Source organism: Lepus europaeus, chromosome 10, assembly GCF_033115175.1.
Source record: "Lepus europaeus isolate LE1 chromosome 10, mLepTim1.pri, whole genome shotgun sequence".
Lineage (NCBI taxonomy): Eukaryota > Metazoa > Chordata > Mammalia > Lagomorpha > Leporidae > Lepus > Lepus europaeus.
The window spans coordinates 110973529-110983288 of NC_084836.1; positions in this window are offsets into that span (position 1 = coordinate 110973529).

Here is a 9760-nt window from a genome sequence, read left to right on the forward strand (position 1 = left end):
GATCACAGGCTGTTATCAGAGGCGGTCTGGCCAAGTGGCTTCCCCACATAAAGCAGGGAGATGCCGGGCTCTTTGCCTCAGCTGTTTCTCAACTGCTTCATCCACCGCATGGACCAGGGCAGTGAGGATTCCGTGAGCTCAGGAAGAGGAAACATGCTATAAGCCACAAGGGCTTGTCCCTGTGAAGGACGGGGAGAAGCGCAGTTGGGTAGGACCCCAGATCTGGTCAGCTAGGGACCGTGTCCCCTGTCAGGTGGTGGCTGTCCTCCCCTTTATTCTCCAAATATAGCCTCTCCCACCTCCCCCTGCCTCCTCTCCCCGTCATCTCTCACCCTGTCTCAAGGCAGTCTCCAGCCCAGAGGTTCAACAGCTCACAAACCTGGTCATACAGAGTAAGCTTTCTATATATATATATATATATATATATATATATATATATATATTTTTTTTTAAGATATTTATTTGAAAGTCAGAGTTACAGAAAGAGAGACAGAGAGATCATCTTCCATCTGCTGTTTCACTTCCCAAATATCCACAATGACCAGGGCTGGGTCAGGCTGAAGCCAGGAGCTTCTTCCACGTGGGTGCAGGGGCCCAAGCCCTTGGGCCATCTTCTACTGCTTTCCCAGGCCATAGCGGGGAGCTGGGTCAGAAGAGGGGCAGCCTGGACATGAACCTTTGACCATATGGAATGCTAACACTGCAGGTGGAGGCTTAGTCACTTACTATATCACAGCACCGGCCCCTTAAACCACCATATTTCAAGGCTCCACTACAAACTTGGGGAATCAGAACCTGCTGGGTGAGTTCCAAGACTGCATAATTTTGTATTGAGTTCCTGATGTGATTTGGGGTATGTTGTAGGTCAGCTACATGATGGAGACCATTTTTTCACTTGGTCCTGTGTAGTACAGAGAGAAAATACATACCCAGAATGCATCCTGTCTTTTCTTGGAAGCCTCCTGCATTCATTATCCATTGTTTGCACGTTTGTTTCTTCACCAGATGCCCAGTGGGGGCTCACGGTGTGCAAGCCATTCCTCTAGCACTGGGGGAACGCAGGCCTAGGAGATGTGGCTTCAGATTTGAGTTGTGCCAATGTGGTGGGGGAGCAGACAAGCCAGCAGCAGCCAAAGACCTTGCATCGTGATACAGACAGATAGGGAACTGTAGGAATGGGATTTAGGAGGCAGCCAGGGGCCAGGGATCTCTTGACCCTGGAGCAGCGGGCTGACGTCTAAGCTGAAACCTGAAGGTTCAGCGGAGTCAGCCAGAAAAAGAGAGGGGAGGGGAGTTCCCAGAGCAGGGGGTAGCGCGTGACAAGGTCGGGACCCTGGCCACACACTGCTCTGATTTCACCTGCACTTCACTGCCATTAGTGCATCCTTTCTTGAAAGGATCTGGGGACTTTTCTGTCTGCTCCATTAATGATTTCTCTTGTTCCTAAAATCACCAGGAGACGCCTCAAATGCAGAGCTGTGACTTCCACGGGTTCTGATTCCCAGGCCTCTTGCCTTGGGGGGGGGGGGGGTGTGAGCAGGAAAACTTTGTTTCCATTTAAGCCGGCCCTGTGTAATGGGAAGGACTTTGAGTGCTTTGTTTATTTGAAAGAGAGAGAAACTGGCTGAGGTGTCACTAGGCTAATCCTCCACCTGCAGCGCCGGCACACCGGGTTCTAGTCCCGGTTGCCCCTCTTCCAGGCCAGCTCTCTGCTGTGGCCCGGGAGTGCAGTGGAGGATGGCCCAAGTGCTTGGGCCCTGCACCCCATGGGAGACCAGGAGAAGCACCTGGCTCCTGGCTTCAGATCGGTGCAGTGCGCCAGCCGTGGTGGCAATTTGGGGGGTGAACCAATGGAAGGAAGACCTTTCTCTCTGTAGCTCTCTCTCTCACTATCTAACTCTGCCTGTCAAAAAAAAAAAAAGAGAGAGAGAGAGTGAGAGAGAGATTGAGAGAAAGAGAGAGAGAGATTCAGAGCCATCACCTTCTGCCTCCCTGGATGTGTGTCCTCAGAGAGCTAGAGCTAGAGAAGCAGAGGTAGGACTCGAACCCAGGTACTCCGATATGGGATGTGGGTGTCGCACTCAGGGTCTTCATTGCTGTTTTCTCCCTTTTAAGCCTTACAGAAAGCCATCAAAGTGGCTAGTGCCATTTTGTAGAAAAGTCAAGGTTCAGAGTTGTTGTTGCAACACACAGCATAGGAGTGATTAAAATGTAACCTGACACCAAATTGTCATTCCACTACGCTTGTTCCCGTTCATGACTTAGCGATTGGCGGCTCAGACCCTGGAGTCAGGCTGCCAGTGTTCACATGGCCACCTGGTAGCTGTGTCAACTTTTTTTTTTTTTTTTTTTTTTTTTGACAGGCAGAGTGGATAGTGAGAGAGAGACAGAGAGAAAGGTCTTCCTTTTTGCCGTTGGTTCACCCTCCAATGGCCGCTGCGGCCGGCGCATCGTGCTGATCCGAAGCCAGAAGCCAGGTGCTTCTCCCGGTCTCCCATGCGGGTGCAGGGCTCAAGGACCTGGGCCATCCTCTACTGCCTACCCGGGCCACAGCAGAGAGCTGGCCTGGAAGAGGGGCAACCGGGACTAGAACCTGGTGTGCCGGCACCACAAGGCGGAGGATTAGCCTGTTAAGCCACGGCGCCGGCCTCTGTATCAACTATGTAACCGTCTGTGCCTCAGTTTCCTCCTCTGTCAAATGGGAGTGATAATAACAGCACCTGCTTCGAAGGACTAGTGTGAGAATTAAATCTTAGAGGTTAAGGACCGAGTGTCTGGAAAGTGCTCTGTGCAAGTGCTCTGTGGCTGTTTTGACACCTGTACAGTGTGCACCTACTATGTGCCAAGGGTGGGCTGCGCACTGTGTGCTGGCATCTTTGGAGCTGTTGTGGAGCACACAGAAACGAGCGAAGGGTAGGTGCCTGATCCCAGGGGGCGACTGTGCGGATGGACGTCAGGACAGAGCTTAGCTCCCCAGCTCCGATCTCTGCGAAGCCCGGACTTTCTCCCTGGGGGCTGGTTCCTGGGTGTGGCCTGAGCGGTGTAGAAGTGGAGATGCCTGGGCTTTGGGTGGCTGTTCACGGCCTGCTGCCTCTCCATCTCCTCCTCTGAGAGAAATGTGGTGAGCACCTTGCTTGGCGGCTGTCCCTGGGCCTGGGTGTAGGGACAGCTGTGGCTGGGTTCACTCGGAGGACTGCAGAGGTGGGGACGGGGTTGTTGACATGGACCAGGCTCTTAAGCCTCTCCCAAACCTACAAGCTCTGGCTTAAACACAGGTGCGCCACTTTTTCTTTTGAATGAAACATCTCATGAAAAGACCCCATGGTTAAAAGAAAAGGGTTTGGAAAACCAGGGCACTAGACCAATGTGTTCCCAACTCCAGTCGCGACCCCATGATGGAATATGCAGTTTATTGGGTGATATTCCTTTGGGGAATACTAGTTAATGAATAAGCAACCCCCAAATGTAAGTTAGAAGTGTATTTGGGGCTGGCGCCATGGCTCACTTGGTTAATCCTCTGCTTACAGCACCGGCATTCCATATGGGGTCCAGGCTCTGGTCCCGGTTGCCCCTCTTCCAGTCCAGCTCTCTGCTGTGGCCCGGGAGGGAAGTGGAGGATGGCCCAGGTGCTTGGGCCCTGCACCCCATGGGAGACCAGGAGGAGAAGCCTGGCTCCTGGCTCTGGCTGTGGCGGCCATTTGGGGGATGAACCAGCAGAAGGAAGACCTTTCTCTCTGTCTCTCCCTCTCATTGTCTGTAACTCTACCTGTCAAATATATATATATATATATATATATATATACACACACACATACATATATACATGTATATGTATATATATATGTGTGTGTGTGTGTGTATATATATATATATATATGAAGTGTATTTACCTCTGTCACCAAGTCACTCGGGAATGCCAGAAGTAACTCTGGCCCAAAGTGACACCTAACACTTCTTTTCTACTTGCATTCCATTGGTGAGAACTAGTCACATGGCTCCAAGCAAAGGCAAAGGAGTCTGGGACATGTAGTCCTTCATTGTGGAGCTGTTTACCAGGAATAGCTCTAAACTATGGGAAGGGGAGCATGAGTTCGTTGGTATACGGTTGACTGCTTCTGTCACAGAGAGCTCGCATGTGCGTGTACACCCCCCCCCCCCAAATATGTGTAACAAATATGAGAATACAATTTTCTTTCTTTTTTAAAAAACATTTATTTGAGAAGCTGGGTTACAGACAGAGAGGGAGAGACATGGACAGGGGTCTTCCACCCATTGGTTCACTCCTCAAATAACTGCAATGGCCAGAGCTGGGCTGATCCAGAGCCAGGAGCCAGGAGCTTCCTCCAGGTCTTCCCATGTGGGTGCAGGGGCCCAAGCACTTGGGCCATCTTCCTCTGCTTTCCCAGGCCATAGCAGAGAGCTGGATGAAGAGCAGCTTGGACACGAACCGGTGCCCATATGGGATGTCGGCACCTTAGGCGGGGGCTTAGCCTACTATACCACAGCGCCGGTCCCCAAAACACAATTTTCTTAAATCAAGTGATTTCACTAAAAAGTGCATAGATATAAAGAGAGCAATTAACTAAATGTAACAGAATACTTCAGGTTTCTGACTTAAGGGAAAGTATACATTATTACTCACTGCATTTGCTTTTCAGTTTTTTAAAAAAAGATTTATTTATTTATTTGAAAGGCAAAGTTACAGAAAGAGAGAGAGGGAGCGGGAGAAGGAGAGGGAGAGACAGAGAGAAAGGTCTTCTATCGTTGGTCTACTCCCCAAATGGCCACAAAGGCCGGAGCTGGGCCGATTTGGAGCCAGGAACCAGGAGCTTCATCCGGGTATCCTGCATGGGTGCAGGAGCCCAGGCACTTGGGCCATCCTCCACTGCTTTCCCAGGTGCATTAGCAAGGAGCTGGTTTGGAAGAGGAGCACCCAGAACTTGAGCTGGCACCCATGTGGGATGCTGGCCCTACAGGTGGTAACTTTATCTGCTATGCCACAGTCCCGGCCCACCTTTCAAAGTAATATGTTTGGGTAAAGGCAATTGTTAAAATTGGCTGGACTTATAAGCAAAATAAAATAATCATAAATAGAATAAAATTTACTGTCACCTTAAGGGTTTGTGCTGTAGCTTTAATACTGAGGTTGGCAAACCGTTTCCTGTACAAGGCTAGACAGTAAATATTTTAGGGTTTGCAGACCAGATGGGCTCCGTGGCAGCTGCTCAGCTCATGGCTGGAGCACAAAAGCAGCCACAGACAATGAGCTGATGAGTGGGCGTGGCTGAGGGCCAACAGCGCTCTACTCGCCCCAGCAAGCAGGGCCAGATGTGGTCCAGAGGTTGCAGTTTGCTAACCTTTGCTTTAATATCGTGCATATTATTTTTTAAAAGTCTTTGAAGCCCAGCTGTTTGCTTCTAAGCAGACATGTTATTCCTAGAGTACAATTCAACAGTCTTCATTAGAAATTATAACTCTGTTAACCTGTGGCACTCCGGCCTCAGTGTGCTGGACAGAATAATTTCAGCATATTTGCTGTTCACATAACCAGTGGATTCCTTCTGTTTTCGTTTCTTGTCTGTTAAACTGATGCATGTATAGGGGCCAGCGCCGTGGCTCACTTGGTTTATTCTCCGCCTGCAGCGCCAGCATCCCAATTGGGCACCAGGTTCTAGTCCTGGACACTCCTCTTCCAGTCCAGCTCTCTGCTGTGGCCCGGGAGTGCAGTGGAGGATGGCCCAAGTGCTTGAGCCCTGCACCCACATGGGAGACCAGGAGAAGCACCTGGCTCCTGGCTTTGGATCAGTGTGGTGCGCCGGCTGGCCGCAGCACGCAGGCCGTGGCGGCCACTGGGGGGTGAACCAATGGAAAAGGAAGACCTTTGTCTCTGCCTCTTTCTCACTGTCCACTCTGCCTGTTAAAAAAAAAAAAAAAAACAAAAAAAAACAAACAAAAAAAAAACATGTTTACAGATAAATAGAGTCCGGGGGATGGGCAGGTGCGGGGTAGACCACCAGGAGGAAGACGGGTCTGCAGCGTGGGGCAGGCACAGAACTCGGCTTCAGAAGGCACAGGCCTGGGGCTTGGCTTGTGCATTTCCTGCCCCCTCCCCCTTAAAGAGTTATTTTATTTATTTGAAAGGCAGAATTACAGAGAGAGGAAAGGCAGAGAGAGAGAGAGAGAGAGAGAGGTCTTCTATCCGCTGGTTCATTCCCCAAATGGCCGCAACAGCCAGAGCTGCGCCGATCTGAAGCCAGGAGCCAGGAGCTTCTTCCAGATCTCCCACGCAGGTGCAGGGGCCCAAGGACTTGAGGCATCTTCCACTGCTTTCCCAGGCCATAGCAGAGAGCTGGTTTGGAAGTGGAGTGGCTGGGGCTTGAACTGGCACCCATATGGAATGCTGGTGCTGCAAGCCAGGGCATTAACCCACTGCACCACAGTGCCAGCCCTCCTGGTTCCCCTGTATTTTAGCACTTACACAGTCCTTATTATGGGCCAGCATTGTCCTAAGCACTTCATAAAAATTAGCTCCTTTAATCTCCACAGCTGCTCCTTCGGGTCGGTATCCTCATCAGACCCATTTCTCAGGAGATAAGAACAAGGCTCAGTGAAGTTAGATAGCTTCTCCCTAACCACACAGCCCAGGAGAAGCAGAGCCGGGATGGGAGCCCAGGCACTGTAGGGGTGAGGGCAATACCAGCTGTTCAAACAAGCAAGCCCCAGATGCAAGGGCAGAGTTTGTCCCCCGCATACAGTTGGCCAGGGGCGGGCGGTGGGCTTTATTTCAACCACTGCCATGACGGTGATAGGTAGAATTTCCTTTCTCGTTCTGGACTGCACACCCTCCTCTGCGACTGGGGTGAACACCCGTTCTGCTGGCCTCCCTGGGCAGCAGGTGGGTGCAGGAGTCGGCGCTGTCAGGACGGTGCAGAGTCCGATCGTGAGGTTAACTGAGATAGTGTGACGGTGCTGTGGTCCTGCACAGAAAACCCACGCGTGTGGGCTCTGCTGAGGCATGGAGATCGCTCCTGCTGGCGGGTGACAGGAAAAGCAACGACCAGCAGGATCTCCATGACACCCAGAGATGTAGAGGAAAGTGTGGGGGTGGGGATGGGGGATGCTAAACAGCCGGAAGTGTTGCCTCCACCTGGTGGGAGCCGGAGTCCAGAAGAGTGGGTGGCCGGCACCTGCTGTTAGAAGCCTTAGAGCGTTTGACGTTTCCAACTGTGCACCTGTACAACGTGTTTCAACAGTAATGTTACAGAGAAGGAAGGGTTAAACACTTTCAAACACCCTCCAGTGTCCCTGAAAACACAGGGCGTGGAGGGAACAGCAGGTGCAACGGGAAGTTCAGGGCGCACTCGTGTTCCAGGTCCCTGTAGAAAGCCTGGCTTTTTATCACACGGACAATAAAACCTGGGCTCCTCTCTCGGACCGAGGCGGCCCCACAGGCTCTGTCTCTCCTGTCCTGTTCCTTCTGCCTGCTCCATTTCAGCCACGCTGATCTTCTTACCATCCTGTAGTCACTCTGAGCACGTTCCTGCCTCAGGGCCTTTGCATTTGGTATTCCTATGGCCAGCACCCCTCCCCCACCCCAGATGCTTTCAGAGCCGATTTCGTCCCCCAAAGTCCGGGTCTTAGCTGAAATGTCCTCCCCTCAGAGCGGCCTGTCTTGGCCACCCAAGTCTAACCCTGCCCCGACTGGTCCATCTCTGCCAACCCCGGTACCTGCTGCAGCTCTGAAGTTTATTTATCAGGGACTCGGCTGTCTCGGCTGTCTCGCTCACTGCGCTTCCCCAGCAGGTGCAGCAGTGCTTGGCACACAGTAGGCGCTCCATAAATATTTGTGGAAGGAGCAAATACAGATGGGGACAGTCGGGTCAGTGTGTGGCGCAGCGGGATGGGCCAGTGGCGTGGGGAGGAAGCCGCGGCCTGCGCTGGGCCCTGCCCTGGGTAAACAGGCCTCCCTCTGCCCAGACAGCCTCTGTTTGACCATCGTCTGCTGTGGGACCGGCCGTGGCCCCAGGATTCCCTAAGACATACTGTGGAGGCAGCAGCCACACCCCCGGGAGAGCTTGTGAAGGAACAGGTCAAAAAGTTATCCCAACAGGCAGGAGGCCAACCCGGAGGAGGTGGCAGGAAAGGGGGGCGGTGGGAAGGGGGTGGGTGGCCCTGCCCTGGGCCCAGCCAGAGGAGCTGCAGGAGGCCTTGGCACACCCTTGGGCGGCTGCCCCTGGGGCTCAGCACCAGGAGCACGGAGACCGCAGTTCTCGTCCTGACCTGCAGGGGGATCTCGGGTACCCACCTAAGTTTCCTCCCCTGTGAGCCCGGGCTCATGGCACATCAGTGGTTTTCAAACTTTCTGAAAGATTTTACTTAATTTTAATTTTTTTTTTAAAAGATTCATTTATTTGAGAGGCAGAGCAGCCGAGGGGGTGTGTGTATGAGAGAAACAGAGAGAAAGAGGGAGAGACAGACAGAGAGGTATCTTCCATCTACTGGCTCACTCCTTGGGTGGTGGCTGCAACAGCCAGGTCTGGGCCAGGGGAAGCCAGGAGCTTGGAACTCCATCTGGGTCTCCCATGTGGGTGGCAATCGCCCGTGGCACTTGGGCCATTGTCTGCTGCCCTCCCAGGGAACTGGTTTGGAAGTGGAGCAGCCGGGAACTAGCTTCTTTGGGATGCCAGCATCACAGGTGGCAGCTTAACCTGCTGCACCACAGTGACAGACCCAGACCCTAAAAAAGATTTTTTTTGTGGACAGGTAGAGTGGACAGTAAGAGAGACAGAGAGAAAGGTCTTCCTTTTCCGTTGGTTCACCCTCCAACGGCTGCTGCGGCTGGCGCACCGCACTGATCTGAAGCCAGGAGCCAGGTGCTTCTCCTGGTCTCCCATGGGGTGCAGGGCCCAAGCACTTGGGCCATCCTCCACTGCACTCCCAGGCCACAGCAGAGAGCTGGCCTGGAAGAGGGGCAACCGGGTCAGAATCCGGTGCCCCGACCAGGACTAGAACCCGGTGTGCCAGCGCCGCAGGTGGTGGATTAGCCTAGTGAGCCGCAGTGCTGGCCGCTAAAAAAGATTTTTCAAATGGCTTAGTGGAGGCACGGGAGGCCGCCCACCCTGGATCCCCCTGCCCTTCGGGGTAGCCCAGGCTCCTCTGTCTCTGAGGTTCTCTAGCCTGGTTCTTCAGCAGCAAAAGGAAGCTTCTAGAACCTTGCAATCAGAACAGACCCAGGTTCAAGACTTACGGTGTGTTCCTGGTCAGTTTACTCCGCCTTCCTGAGCCTTGGTGCCCTGTCCCTGCTCTTCCTAAACAGTGCCTCCTCCTGGTATGGTTCTTGCATGTTTAGCTTGGAGCCTGGCTCCTGCCAACCCTCACTAACACAGCCAACAGTCAGTGCCGGGCCTTGGCTTCGAGGCTGTAGTGACCAGGAAGGGGACCCTGAGCAGCCCGTCTTGGTCTTTGCTGTGAGTGGGGAAATATTTAACCACTCTGAACTTCACTTTCCTCCTCCATAAAACACGGTCAAAGGTTTAAAGGAGACGAGAAGTTGAGACCCAGCCCATTCTAGTTTTTGAATTGACTGCTAACCTTTAAAAATTCCAACTTCCTGATTCTTTAAAAAAGAAAAAAAAAGGAAGCTCTAACAACCCCGATTGCCTTATTCACAAGGCAGCCGTCCACGGGAGCCAGTTTAGGTTAAGCTGCATTGTTTGGTTTGCCACAGTCCCCCCTCTTCCTTAGTGCCTACACTGAGGTC